We start from the raw sequence: 15,622 nt of genomic DNA, 5'->3' as shown, positions 1-15,622 counted from the left end.
TTTGCCAGGCCTTTCTGGCTTGCGAGGTCTCTGTGGATAGGTCTGACATTATTCTGATGTTCCTCCCTCTGTAGGTAAGGAATCTCTTCCCCCTAACCTCCCTTAAGATGGTTTCCTTGGTTCTAAGATTTTCGAATTTTACTATTACATGCCTGGGTGTTGGCCTGTTTTCCTTGATCTTGGGGGGGGGTCCTCTCTGCCTCTAGGACTCGAATGTTTGTTTCATTCCCCAGATTAGGGAAGTTCTCAGCTATGATTTGCTCAAATACATCTTCTAGTTCTCTCTCTCTCTCCACTCCCTCTGGGATTCCAATTATTCTGACATTGGAATGCTTCATGGTGTCACTTATTTCTCTGATTCTATTTTCATGGATTCTGAGTTGTTTTTCCCTGGCCTTCTCTTTTCCCTTTTTATCTATTATATTGTCTTCCAGGTCACTTATTCATTTTTCTGCCTCAGTTACCCTAGCTGTTAGATTATCTAGATTGGATTGGATCTCATTGATAGCATTTTTAAGTTCTGCCAATTCACCTTTCATTTCTGCCCTAAGAGACTCTATGTTGCCATTAAGTGATTTCTCCATTCTAGTCATTGTCTTCACAATTGCTAGCCTGAATTCCATCTCCGACATCTTGGTTATATCTGCATCCATTTGTAAATCTGCAGCATAAATCATAATCTCTGAGTCTTTTCTATTTTGGGGGCTCCTCCTCCTAGTCATTCTGTTGATGGGTGTTTGAGGGAATGTATAGAGTCCAAATTATTGACCAGAACCCAAGCAAGATGCACCTGTTTTCTTGGGACCTTAGGGTTGCTGGCCTCTTGTTTTCCCAGCCTGTCTTCTGCGGGAGGGGCCTGCTGTGCTGTTACTCAGGCAACCCTGTTTGGGCAACCCTGCTCCCCTGTGGTGGGGGATGGGCTCAGCGGGAATCAGGTATTGGGGCTTTTTTTCTCTGGTGGCTTTCCCTGGTGGCTTTCCACGTCTCTTCCGCGAGTCAGAGCAGAAGAGACCATTTCCAACCCTCTGCCTCAGAGCAGAGAGACCTCAGTCTGTTCTTCAGTGAGCTCTCCAGGCCACACCATCTCCGTTTCTGTCTGTGCTGCTATAAACTGCAGGGTCCTGGGTTGTGCGCCCCTCTGCAGTGCTCCCAGTCCTGCCTCCAGGTTGGGGGACGTCTCTGCCCTTTGTGCTTCTAAAACTGCCAGCCGCTCCCAGTTCGCCTGCGTGACCCCGCTGCTCCAGGTTTTCATCCAGGGAGCTGCAGTTCGTAGGCGCGATCCCGCCGCTCTGGGTTTCCGCCCCGGGGGCTGCCCTGAAGTCCTTTCCCCGCTGCTACCGGTCTGCGAGTCTGTGCCCGTCCGCAGCATGTGAGGCTGTTGCTCACTGGCAGTGTAGGATCCTGACGGCCAGGACCCCTCCCGCTGCCGTTTATCCTGCGATATCTGCCCGCAGAATCACGGCTTCCTGCTTCGTACCTCAAAACCAATCCCCTGCGATATTCTGCTTGTAGAGATCCAGATCTTCTTACATCTCAGGCTGGTTTGGTGGGTGCTCAGAGTGGTCTGGTAGATATCCAGCTCAATTCCAGGGACCAGTTGAAATAGGGTCCCCTACTCCTCCGCCATCTTTCCCCCCTCCCCAATTGTTGATCTTTGTCAGGCACCTAGGCTGGGGTTACTTTACCTTTTGGTGACATCATTCCAAAATAATTTCTATGATCTCTTTTAGTTTATGACTTAAGAGCCATAGAGAAGGTTCTGTACTTTCTTGGAAAGTTATGGTGGATTATTTCCTATCACACCTTCCTGGCAACATGCCTCATTTTCCCCTGAACTGTGTTGCTGTATGGAATACAATTCTTGAATTATAATCCATGTGGAGGGAAATGAGTGTTGAGAAGTACCGTCATGGTCAGCAGTCCTAACGTTTTATTTTATTTTATTTTTTTAAAGATTTTTATTTATTTATTTGACAGAGAGAGACACAGTGAGAGAGGGAACACAAGCAGGGGGAGTGGGAAAGGGAGAAGCAGGCTTCCCGCTGAGCAGGGAGCCCGATGCGGGGTTCGATCCCAGGACCCTGGGATCATGACCTGAGCTGAAGGCAGACGCTTAACTGACTGAGCCACCTAGGTGCCCTGCAGTCCTAACATTTTATTTCCCTTCCCTACCATGCTGTGATGCTGGACCATGGACTAGGAAATCCTGCTAAGAGTTCTGATTTACACAATCAGTGGCTTTTAAATTTTGGTGTCCATCAGAGTCATTGTACATAGGTACGAATGGTGGAATTGGATTCTTGGATTTACTTCACATTTGCTGAATCAAAGTTTGCTATTGTGGTGCGTAGAATCTGTATTTTTTTCCCTAAGGTCCCCCAGATGATTGTGATGTGTCTCTAAATTTGAGAATCATTGTAGCAGATGGTAAAGCTCTGTGAAGCCATAGAGCATATTTTATTCCTCTTTCTATTCTTCAAAGCTCTGTTGTCAGTCCCTGGTCCTATATTACCAGTATATATTTTAATGAATCTGCAGGGGGGTTCTTAAATTACAATGAAGGTAAGATTTTTAGGTCTTCTCAAAGAGGAATTAAAAATGTTATTACATGACTACTATCCATTGATGTTGCTTTGTGCCAAGTATTTATGTGTATTATTTCTAGAAATTTTAACAACCCTGGGAACATTCTCTAAGAGGTAGATTTTGGAAAAGGAGGATAGCAATCACTGGATCAAAGTTCCCACAGGGCAATTTTTAGTTGGGAGCTAGGGTTGTGGAAGGAACTGAGTCACATAACTAAAATCCCAGCACATATTAGGACTTTTTTCCTTTGGATGGAACATAATTCTTAAATATTAATTGGAGCTGATAGAAATACCTTACTTGTTAAATGATCATTTGATGTATAGAGGTTTACCTTCTTTTTTCTGGCAGCTGCTTCTCAGCCTTCTTTGTGCATCTCCTTTTCTCTTTCACTTACTAACAGTTGGAGAGCATGGGCATTCCACCTTGGGCTTTGTCCATCGACACTCACCCCTAGGTCATCTCACCTGTCCCCTGTGTTTCAGGACCACTGAACTGCTCAGGAATGCTAGGTTTGTGTATCCTTTGTGCACAGACACCTGCACTTGGACATCTACCAGGGCATCTACATATTCACGGTTTGAAATAGGCCTGTGGTTTTCCATCCCACTACCTGTTCTCTTCTCAGATGGAGTCCTTTCCCAGCTCAGTGAGGACCACCCTGTTATGCCAACCATTCACCTGCTTATAGAACACATTCACCAATTGTGTAAACCAGAAACCTGGGAGACATCTTTAGTTTTCTTCTGTCTGTCACCCCTCACATCTAGTCCATTGACGGGGACTGCCAGTGTTCCCTCTAAAATATTTTTCCAGTCCCTCTACTTCACTCTGTTTCCAAGGCCATCTCCTAACCCAGTCCCCATCACCTCTGACCTAGTCTCTTGAATTCCATTTTTCTTCCTCTGTAGCTTGTTCTCCATAGTGATTTCATAAAAACATAAATCAGACAACCCCAGTCCTTGCTTAAAACACTTCGAAGGCTTCCCTCAGAACTTAGAATAAAATCCAAACCTTTGACATTGTCTAAAGGCCTTGCATGATGGCTCTTTCCTACCTGTCAGATCTAATTGCTTCTTTCTCACTCTTCTCAGAGCTCCAGCTATACATGCCAATCCCTTTGTTGCCTTTGGACCTTTACACATGCTGTTACCTTGGTCTGAAATAATCTTTCCCCACTTTGCATAGTAAGGTCCTCTCACCCTTTGGTGAGATATTACCTTTTCACAGTGGCCTTACCAAAATGATTTACTGGATCAATCACTTTTTTGTTACTCTGCTGTGATTACTCTTAAGTTTTAATACAAACCATTAGATGTATTGTTCTAATGTGTTGAGTTAATTAGTATCTATATAGCCTTCCATTAAAACAATATGAAAAGTGTAGTATGCTTTTATGTCTTCTGCTTCTCCTGTTTCCTCGTTTCCTGTGTTGATTTCAACTGGAATTTAGTTTCAGATTATTTGAGTATTTTAACAAACAATTATTTAGATTGAAGAATAAATTTTTGTAATTTATTCCTCTGAGCTTCATTTTCTTTTTCCTGAAGTTCAATTGCTCATTTTTTCAGCATGGATTTGTGAGTAACAATAAATTGAGTTCTTCCATGAAAGATGGCTATATACATTTGCTGAAACTCATTGAACTTTATACTTAAAACCTGTACATATCTCAGTATGTAAATTATTTCAGTAGAAATATAGTATTGGGACAAAATTTAATGGATGAACCAATGATACAGCTGAGGACTCAAGCTAAAGAAATTTCTCTTGGAACACAGCACAAAGAGATAAAAGATAAATAAATGGAAAAATGGATAAATGTATGAATATGGAGTTAAGAGAGAACAGATACAGAAATTGTAACATTTGATTAGTAGGAGTTTTAGGAGAAAATCTAATCTCTTGGAATGAGAAATGGAGTGAAGGATATACTCAGAGAAATAAAGGAAATTTCCTAGAATGGAAGACCGATGGAAAGGGCCTACAAAACAATATAAATATGTACTTTATTTTTATTTTTTTAAAGATTTTATTTATTTATTTGACAGAGAAAGAGACAGTGAGAGAGGGAACACAAGCAGCGGGAGTGGGAAAGGGAGAAGCAGGCTTCCCGCTGAGCAGGGAGCCCGATGTGGGGCTCGATCCCAGGACCCTGGGATCGTGACCTGAGCCAAAGGCAGATGCTTAACAACTGAGCCACCCAGGCGCCCCTAAATATGTACTTTAAATCCATGTTTAGGCACACAGCAGTTAAAGTTAAGAATATTGGGTTCCAGGCTGGCTCAGTCAGCAGAGCATGCTATTCTTAACCTCAGAGTCATGAGTTCAAGCCCCATATTGGGCATGGAGCCTACTTAAAAAAAAAAAAAGATAAAGATAGAGAAAAGAATATCAAAGTTGATACGAAAATTCCTCTGTGTCAAACATGATTTTACCTCATGGACACTATGTTGTATGGGTCATATGTTCAGTCAACACTAACTTTTGAGTGTTTCCTGTGTGCCAGGCATTGTGCCAGGGATTTAGAGGCATATGAGAGATGATTCTTGCCTTAAAGAAATTCCTTGTCTGGAAGGGGCAATAGACAGGTTAGTGAACAACTGCTATCAAGGGATGATCAATGGAACAATGGAGTCTACACATATACAGATGGAGCAGCACAAGGGGGTAATCAGTCTGGTTAGGGCTGTAAGCATGTCCCATTCAACTGAAGTGAGAAACCTAGAAGGGAAAAATAACATGCAAAAAATTTTGTTTTTTCTTTTCAGAATACAGTTCTTTGAATTGCCTTAGTAATAATGTGTGGGCATGAAAGACTGGCAGCAAGAAAAACACACACGTGAGGTACGTTAGCTGCAGTCTAGTTACTTAGGTTAACATGTGGTCACTGGAGTGGTGCAGAGACCCAAATGGTTTTGGGAAAGCTTTCAATCACAAGCAAGCCATGAAGGTAATTGCAGACTAAAGGAATAGATCTAAATATCTCTGGGATTCAGTTATACCTATGAGGAAAAAAAGAGAAAGACCAAAGAATTTATCTAGAATTTTTAGGAAAGAATACATTGTTTCTTTTTTCTTTTTCTTTTTGAATATAAAACTGTCTATTGACTACTGTTTACAATAAAGTAAGCAATATATAGTTGGATAACACTCTGATTGCTACAGAGTTATTGTTTTTTCCTGGCTTCTGCTGAACCAGTAACCCAAATATTGAGAAGATTGAGCCTACATGTAAGAAATGAGTTGGAATAAAGAAAACACATGCAGGTCAAGAATTTGGACTGTGAAAGTCTGTTCGCCCATTTATTCCAGCAGGTCTTCAATTGCCAACATCTCCAGCCATCTGATTATGATTAGGTTTCCATGAATGAAGCTTGAGGCATTCCATGAATCATGACCTTTTAGTCCCATTTTGTCCCATTTAGTCAATCTCTTTTAGGGATTTCAACTTGCAAAGGAATGGTTCACTAGAAGAAATTCGTAAATGTCCATGTAAATAATTTTGCTTACCTAATTAAAACACACCAGGACTTCTCTAGTTTTCTCATTTGGGTGGAGAAGTTGTTGGTATGATAAAATTTTCCTTTAAGGGGTTTTGCAAATAAACTTGCATTTATATAGCTGTAGATATGGACATGGATTCTGATATGACTGCTTTTAAGTTGTCCAATTTAAATCATTTATATTATATTTAAATTGTCCAATTCATTACAAAATCATCTATTTGATTTGAAAGGTTAGAGCTTTAGGGAAAATTTAAACTTAACTTGAGGTGATTTATTTCTTAGGTTGCTCAAAATGATAGCATCCCAGAAACATGGGTTATCCATGGTCACGAAATGCTGTTTTGTTTTGGTGAATGTTAAAACGAACGAACGAAAGAAAGAAAAGGAAAGGAAAGGAAGCCACTTATGTGTGTATTTTATACACACACACACACACACAAATAACAAAAAACCCAGAATGGTCCTTAGGCATATAGGAGTTAAATATAAATCCTGATTGAGTAATTACTTTGGAGATTTTCCCTGATATTTAGAAAAGTTGTTCTCTAGTGCAAAGGAAATAATATATAGTTTCAAACGATAATATAATGGTCAAAATAATATATGGTCTCAAATATTCTTTTCTGATAAAGAAAGCAACTAAGAAAGTTTTTATTTATTCAAAGTAACCAGTGCTAGAGAGAGAGCTAAGAGGATCCTAAGCTTGCCTCATCCCTGGAACACAGTTAGATAAATATCAAATCATTCTAAATACCCAAGAAATCAATCTGAGGACTGACAGAACAAACTGCACAACTAGAGGAAGAGGAGAGTCCACATAGAGGAAGGTCGGAAGTGTGGGGACATGATTTGGGGGAGAAATGTACACAGGTGCTACAGAGGGGAGGGAGCCCTGGTTGCAGAGAAAAGAGCACACAGGATATGTACAAGGAGACTTCCCCAAAGCCTTTGGCTGGGAGAAAGAGAGGGGCTGATTTTCATGAGTTTTTGCAACCGGTGGGGGGGGGGAAGGGGGGCTCAAAGACTGGAGTTTTAGAGATGGGTGGGGGCTTGGCTGGGATAGAGCCCTGAGGGCACTGTCCTACTCCTGGAGAGAAGGCAAGTAAGCAATATCCCCTCGCCCCGCCAGACGGTATGATCTGATGATCTCCTAAGGCACATGGGAGAGACTGTTCACTCTTCTTGGAAGACATCTGTGAGAGGTGGCACTTCTTCAGGGACGAAAGAGCTGGAGGGTTCCAATTCCCTCCCCATCCCCTCAGCATAAGCCCAGAGACACCTGCTGAGGGAGGTTAACCCAGACACTGACTGTTTATCCTGTTTTGCTCCAAATCCCATGCCCCTGCACTTTGGTGCGACAGTCCTTCTTGGTCAAACCTGTATCAGTCCCTGCAGAGCGAGACCCTCCCCCAGAAGACCAGCACAAACCCTCGCTATGGCACATCTCTAAAGTTTGGAGTTTTAAAAGTCAGCAGGCTTGGCTGAGATAGAGCCCAAAATTCACTGTGCTGCTCTAGACAGGCAAACATCCTGGAGGCAAACAGCGTGGCAATAGCGATCTGAAAAATGCCTGGGATGCAAGAGGGGAAAGTATGCACTCTTCTGGGAGTGCTTCCCTGAGAGCAGCAAGCATGGAGGCCCCTCTCTGGGGACAAAGTAGCTGGTTGGCACCATTTCCCTCCCCTGCCCCTCAGCATAAACCAACTTAGTAAACAGCACAATGTCAACACTGGCTGCCTAACCTGCTTACACCACGTCTCATACCCCTGTGCTCTGCTGGTACTGCTTTTCTTGGACAAGTGTGCTTGAGGACCAGTGCAGTAGGCACCCTCCCCAGAAGACCAGCAGGACATCTGCATGTACTATGTCTACTGACTATAAAGTTCAGCAAGGCTTCAGTTTTATTGGAAGTAGCATCAGGTCCCATTTAGCAAGCAGACCAGAGCATGCCTAGTTAAAACTCTTCACACTCTGGCAAAGTCCAAACACTGCCCATTGTAGGGAAGGAGAGACTCTGAAGATGACTGACTTGAGGGATAAAGCAGCCAAAACACAGCAGCAGAGTACACACAGCACACACCAGAGACACTCCCTGAAGTGCCAGGCCCTGGACAATGTATGACCTCTTCTTCATAAAGCCATTACTCTCAGGAGCAGGAAACATAACAGGCTTTTCTAACACACTGAGGAAGACAGAGACCTAGACAAAATGCCAAAATGGAGGAATTCATCCCCAAAAAAGGAGAAGAGAAGGTCATGGCCAGAGATCTAATTGAAACAGATACAAGTAATATGCCTGATGGAGAATTTAAAGCAACGGTCATAAGGCTACTTGCCGGGCTTGAGAAAAGCATGGAAGACATCAGGGAGACCCTTACTACAGAGATAAAAGAGCTAAAAAAACCAATCAGGCAGAAATGAAAAATGTGATAGCCGAGATTTGAAACTGACTGGATGTAATGACCACAGGATAGAAGAAGTAGAGGAATATAAATAGAGAAATGAATAAGTGATAGAGGATAGAATAATGGAAAATAATGAAGCTGAACAAAAGAGAGAAAGAAGAACTATGAATCACAAGAACTATAAATATTTATGCCTCCAACATGGGAGCACCTTACTATATAAAACAAATATTAATAAATATAAAGGAACTCATTGATAATAATGCAATAATCAGAGGGGAAATTAACACCCCACTCACACCAATGGCAGATCATCTAAGCAGAAAATCAACAAGGAAACAATGGCTTTGAATGACACACTGGACCACGATGGACTAGACAGATATATTTAGATTACTTCATCCTAAAGCAGCAGAATACACGTTTTTTTTCCCACAGGCACATACTAGGTCACAAATCAGGCCACAACAAACACAAAAGGAATGAGATCATACCATGCATATTTTCTGACCACAATGCTAGGAAACGTGAAGTCAACTACAACATAACTAGCAAAAAAATTGAATCAGCAACCAAAATTCTCCCAACAAAGAAAAGTCCAGGGCCAGATGGCTTCCCAGGGGGAATTCTACCAAACATTTAAAGAAGAGTTAATACCTATTCTTCACCAACTATTCCAAAAAATAGAAATGGAAGGAAAACTTCCAAACTCATTCTATGAGGCCAGCATTACCCTGAATCCAAAACTAGACCAAGACTCCACTAAGAAAGAGAACTATAGTCCAATATCCCTGATGAACATGAATGCAAAAATTCTCAACAAAATACTAGCAAATCAAATCCAACAGCACAATATAAGAATCATTCACCACAATCAAGTGGGATTTATTCCTGGGCTGTAAGATAGTTCAATATTCACAAATCAATCAACCTGATACACCACATTAACAAAAGAAAGGATAAGAACCATACGATCCTTTCAAAAGATACAGAAAAAGCATTTGACAAAGTACAATATCCATTTATGATAAAAATCTTTAACAAAGTAGGTATAGAGGGAACATACCTCAACATAATAAAGGCCATATATGAAAAAGCCACAGCTAATGTCATCTTCAATGAAGAAAAACTGAGAGCTTTTCCTGTATGGTCAAGAACAAGACAGGAAGTCTACTCTCATCACCATTATTTAATATACTACTGAAAGTCCTAGCCTCAACAACCAGACAACGAAAAAAAATAAAAGTCACCCAAATCAGCAAGGAAGAGTCAGACTTTCACTATTTGCAGATGACATGATACTCTATATAGAAAACCCAAAAACTCCACCAAAAAATTGCTAGAACTGAGACACAAATTCAGTTAAGTCACAGGATTCAAAATCAACATATAGAAATCTGTTGCATTTCTATACACCAATAATGAAGCAGCAGAAAGAGAAATCAAGGAATTGATCCCATTTACAATTGCACCAAAAACCATGAGATACCTAGGAATAAACCTAACCCAAGAGGTAAAAGACCTGTACTCTGAAAACTATAAAACACTGATGAAAGAAATTGAAGATGACACAAAGAAATGGAAAAACATTCTATGCTCACGGATTGGAGGAACAAATATTGTTAAAATGTCTATACTACCCAAAGCAATCTACACATTTCATGCAATCCCTATCAAAATACCATCAGCATTTTCCACAAAGCTAGACCAAATCATCCTAAACTTTCTATGGAACCATAAAAGACCCTGAATAGCCAAAGCAATCTTGAGAAAGGAATGCAAAACTGGAAGCATCATAATTCTGGTCTTCAAGTTATATTACAAAGCTGTAGTGATCAAGACAGTATGGTACTGGCATAAAAACAGACACATAGATCAATGGAACAGAGCAGAAAACCCAGAAATGAACCCACAGCTATATGATCAACTAATCTTCGACAAAGCAGGAAAGAATATCCAATAGAAAAAAGACAGTCTCTTCAACAAATGGTGTTGGGAAAACTGGACAGCAACATGCAGAAGAATGAAACTGGACCACTTTCTTACACCATAAACAAAAATAAATTCAAAATTGATGGAAGACGTAAATGTGAGACAGGAATCCATCAAAATTCCAGAGGAGAACACAGTCAGTAACTTCTTTGACATTGGCCATAGCAACTTCTTACTAGATACATCTCCTGAGGCAAGGGAAACAAAAGCAAAAATGAACTATTGGGACTTCATCAAGATAAAAAGCTTCTGCACAGTAAAGGAAACAATCAACAAAACTAAAAGGCAGCCTACAGAATGGGAGAAGATATTTGCAAATGACGTATCAGGTAAAGGGTTAGTATCTAAAATCTATAAAGAACTTATCAAACTCAACACCCCAAGAAACAAATAATCCAGTTAAGAAGTGGGCAGAAGACATGAAGACATTTTTCCAAAGAAGACATCCAGATGGCTAACAGACACATGAAAAGATGCTCAACATCACTCATCATCAGGGAAATACAAATCAAAACTACAAAGCGATATCACCTCGCAGCAGTCAGAATGGCTAAAATTAACAACACAGGAAACAACAGATGTTGGGGAGGATGTGGAGAAAGGGGAACCCTCTTATACTGTTGGGAATGCAAACTGGTGCAGCCACTCTGGAAAACAGGATGGAGTTTCCTCAAAAAGTTAAAAATAGAACTTCCCTACGATCCAGCAATTGTACTGCTAGGTATTTACCCAAAGGATACAGAAATACAGATTCGAAGGGACACATGCACCATGATGTCTATAACATCATTATCAACAATAGCTGAATCATGGAAAGAGGACAAACATCCATCAACTGATGAAAGGATAAAGAAGTGGTACATATGTACAATGGAATATTACTCAGCTATCAAAAAGAATGAAGTCTTGCCATTTGCAGCAATGTGGATGGAACTAGAGGGTATCATGCTAAGTGAAGTAAGTCAGTCAGAGAAAGACAAATACCATATGATTTCACTCAAATGTGGAATTTAAGAAACAAAACAAAAGAGCAAACGGAAAAAGAAAAAAGAGAGAAAGAAGCAAACCAAGAAACAGACTCTTAACTATAGAGAACAAACTGCGGGTTACCAGAGGGGAGGCCGGTGGGGGGGGGGAATAGGGGATGGGGCTTAAAGGGGGCACTCATCAGAGCACTGGGTGTTGTATGTAAGTGATGAATCACTAAATTCTATACCTGACACTAATATTACAGTGTATATTAACTAACTGGAACTTAAATAAAAACTTGAAAAAAAAAACAGGTTACAGAAAACCCCCAAAGATCCACAATCAGTGCTATAGATGCAAAAAAGCTCCCCTATGACTCCCCCAATAATACTTCACAACAAACATATCAAACTTGATTTTCATTAGACTGTTGTTATATCTTCACACTAATAAATATAAAAAGCCAAGACCCAGATTATATATAAGGCTATGAATATATATATATATAGCCATGGAAACAATTCTTGAGCTTTGTCTTCCACATAAGAGTGCCAAGTCTCTTCATAAAAAGCAATTACAATTTGAGAACACTTCATATTTGCCTCTTTTGCCAGCACCACCTCTGCCTCATCTGAATCTTTCCACGTCATGACGAACATTAATTCACCACTGCTGTCTGTGGCACTAATTGTTTCAGGATCAAGACTGGTTTGTCAGCAGCATCTCTTTTCTTTGATTTGCTATTATTACATTCACTGTCAGATAAAGGTTTTCTTTCTGTATCAGCTTTTTGAGAATTAATAAATGCTTCAATTAACTCTGGACAATCTAAATTTTCTTCAGGTTCACAAGTATTGTTGGCATGTCAGTAAGTCCCTTCCACTGCAGGAAATACTCCATCTTCCCATTCCTGTCGGTCCAGTACTTTTTCCACCAAGATTCTTCAGATTCTGCCTCTTCCATGTTTTACTCTTTCCATTCTGTTTCCCATTTTTTGCAATGTAGTTTAATTGGATGCCATTTAAGATTTTTTTTATTTTTAAAAGATTTTATTTATTTATTTGTAAGAGAGAGAGAAAGTGAAAAAGCAAGCGCGAGCACAAGCAGGGGGAGCTGCAGGCAGAGGGAGAAGCAGGCTTCCTGCTGAGCAAGGAGCCCAATGCAGGACTTTAGCCCAGGACTCTGAGATCATGATCTGAGCCGAAGGCAGATGCTTAACCGATGAGCCAACCAGGCGTCCCAATCGGATGACATTAAAAAAAATTATTTTAATTTCAGTATAGTTAATATACAGTGTTATATTTTTTCAGGTGTACAATATAGTCATTCAACAATTCCATATATTACTCAGTGCTCGTCAAGATAAGTGTACTCTTTAACCATCAGTTTGTTCTCTATAGTTAGGAGTCTGCTTTTTGGTTTGTTGGATGCCATTTCTTATTGCAGACTTGAAGAACTATTATTCACTGCCTCTGATCTGCTCCAAGTTCCTGGTTGGCAGTGTCTCTGGCCATGTGTGTTCTAAGTCCAAGCTCCCTTGTTTCTTAATACAATGCTTTGACTTGACCTTTTATGGCTTCTATCTAAAAGAAAGGATAGAGATGTGATGAGCACTGGGTGTTATATGCAACTGATGAATTGTTGAATACTATATCAAACTAAAGATGTATTGTGTGTTGGCTAATTGAATTTAAATAAAAAAAATAAAAAAGGGATAGAGAATGGGTGGGTTGGGTTGGTAATAAATAAATAAATAAACCTTTTTTGTGGCTGAAATCTCTAAGACGATGTTTAGCTAAATTTTTTCTTTGTCATTAAGCTGTTGATTTCCCAAAGAAAGATATCACTAATACTGAAAGTAATTTCAAATTTCATAAAAGAATTTAACTGGAAACAAATATCTTCAGTCTACTTATGCAAAGAGCCAGAGACAATGACAGAATAAATTGCAGAATTTGGATGAATCTGAAATAATGATATTGTTCTGTTGGCTGCAAATCATTACAGAGGTTCTAGAAATACTAGTCCTGTCACTACTCATGCTTGTGAGAAAATGTTAAAGGGAACGGGATACATTAAATTCTACTTTGTTGGGGCGCCTGGGTGGCTCAGTCGTTAAGCGTCTGCCTTCGGCTCAGGTCACGATCCCAGCGCCTGGGATCGAGCCCCACATCGGGCTCCCTGCTCAGAGGGAAGCCTGCTTCTCCCTCTCCCACTCCCCCTGCTTGTGTTCCCTCTCTCGCTGTGTCTCTCTCTGTCACTGATATGAGGAATTCTTAATCGCAGGAAACAAACTGAGGGTTGCTGGAGTGGGGGGTGGGGTAGGAGGGATGGGGTGACTGGGTGATAGACACTGGGGAGGGTATGTGCTCTGGTAAGCGCTGTGAATTGTGCAAGACTGTTGAATCTCAGATCTGTACCTCTGAAACAAATAATGCAATATATGTTAAGAAAAAAAAAAAAGAAGAAGAAGAAGAAGGTAGCAGGAGGGGAAGAATGAAGCGGGGGAAATCGGAGGGGTAGACGAACCATAAGAGACGATGGACTCTGAAAAACAAACTGAGGGTTCTAGAGGGGAGGGGGTGGGAGGATGGGTTAGCCTGGTGATGGGTATTGAGGAGGGCACATTCTGCATGGAGCACTGGCTGTTATGCACAAACAATGAATCATGGAACACTTCATCTAAAACTAATGATGTAATGTATGGGGATTAACATAAGAATAAAAAAAAATAAAAAAAAATTCTACTTTGTTAAGATGAGTTCCCATATGGCTGTATAGTGACACATTGACATGGTAAAATGAAGAGGTAAAATTAGCTGGTGAAGGGCTGCACCTTCATAGTCCAATCTAATTTCAGAAAACAAATGCACAGATAAAAGTCTAGCATTTTATCTCATGCCACTGATGAATGAATTAGAGAACCAATTGTTTTCTATCTTTTCTTAGGTACTATGTTTTTAATCCATGGGCCCAACGTCTCCCTAGGAGGTTCCCATCTTGGTATGTATACTGTGTTAGCCATTTTTTTTTAAAGATTGTATTTATTTATTTGACAGAGAGAGAGATAGTGAGAGCAGGAACACAAGCAGTGGGAATGGGAGAGGTAGAAGCAGGCTTCCCGCCAAGCAGGGAGCCCGATGTGGGGCTCTATCCCAGGACCCTGGGATCATGACCTGAGCCGAAGTCAGACGCTTAACGACTGAGCCACCCAGATGCCCCTGTGTGTTAGTCATTTTTACCTTACCAAGTATACGCTGGTCATTATTATCTAGCTCAGAAAACAGAAAGTGGACTATTATGTGACAATGCACAGGTAAGTCTTGGTAAGGAGCGAGAGTACAGGTTATAGACACAAGACAGTTTTGGGGAAGCATAGTAGAACTAAACTGAAATTTGCCTCTCAATATGACCTCCTCTTTCTGAACACATTCTCTACACTCTGGACTCTCATGCTGTTTATTTTATGATCAATTAATTTATACAAATGGGTAACAGTGTGTTTTCCTTCTTAAAAGCACATATGCCTTTAAAAGATGTTACTTTGTTTAACTCAAGAAATGCATTGCAAATATTCAAAGCCATTGAGAAAAGATCATTTGCAGGAGTTTTGGGAAAGACCTGCTTTAGAAACTTTGGCTGTAATCCTGGGCAGGTAAAAGGATGTTTACAGGGACAGGGAAGCTGTGTCTTTTTGGGGGGAGGGGTCCGTAGTAGGAACAGAAAGAATAAAAATGCTGGATGATGCCAATGGATACAAATGGGGAGAAGGTAAACCAAGATGATGATGTTGGGAAAATAATTAGCTTTAGCTCTGGAGATTGGTAATTTCTGTCTTCAAACTTCTGAAGGACAATGTCATCCCTTTCCAATATCATGCTGCACAGCTTGGGTTTAAGAGCGTACTCATTCCAGGCCTGGAGCAGATCCATGAGGCCTGAGAAGAGGCCAGGCTTCCACTGAATTCAGTCTTATCTTTTTCTTAGTGTTTAGTCCTGGCAATTTTCAGCCAACATATGTGTGTCCTTTAGGTACTAACCATGAACATTTTCCAAAACTTTTTATTGTGGAAGAATTTAAATATACACAAAAGTAGAGAGAATAGTATAATGAACTCACTGTACCAGTTTCACCTAATTTCAACAGTCATTAACATTTGTT

The 15,622-nt window shown here is 40.5% G+C and overlaps 1 pseudogene; it reads right to left on the bottom strand.

The window, feature by feature from the left end:
- LOC110570665 overlaps nucleotides 1–15,393 on the bottom strand; it is a 28,898-nt pseudogene extending 13,505 nt beyond the window's left edge.
- Between the last annotated feature and the right edge of the window lie 229 nt (nucleotides 15,394–15,622).

This window comes from Neomonachus schauinslandi, chromosome 1 (assembly GCF_002201575.2).
Source record: "Neomonachus schauinslandi chromosome 1, ASM220157v2, whole genome shotgun sequence".
Taxonomy (NCBI): domain Eukaryota; kingdom Metazoa; phylum Chordata; class Mammalia; order Carnivora; family Phocidae; genus Neomonachus; species Neomonachus schauinslandi.
The sequence above is the reverse complement of the archived record's forward strand: the minus strand, read 5'-3'. Positions and strand labels throughout refer to the sequence as shown.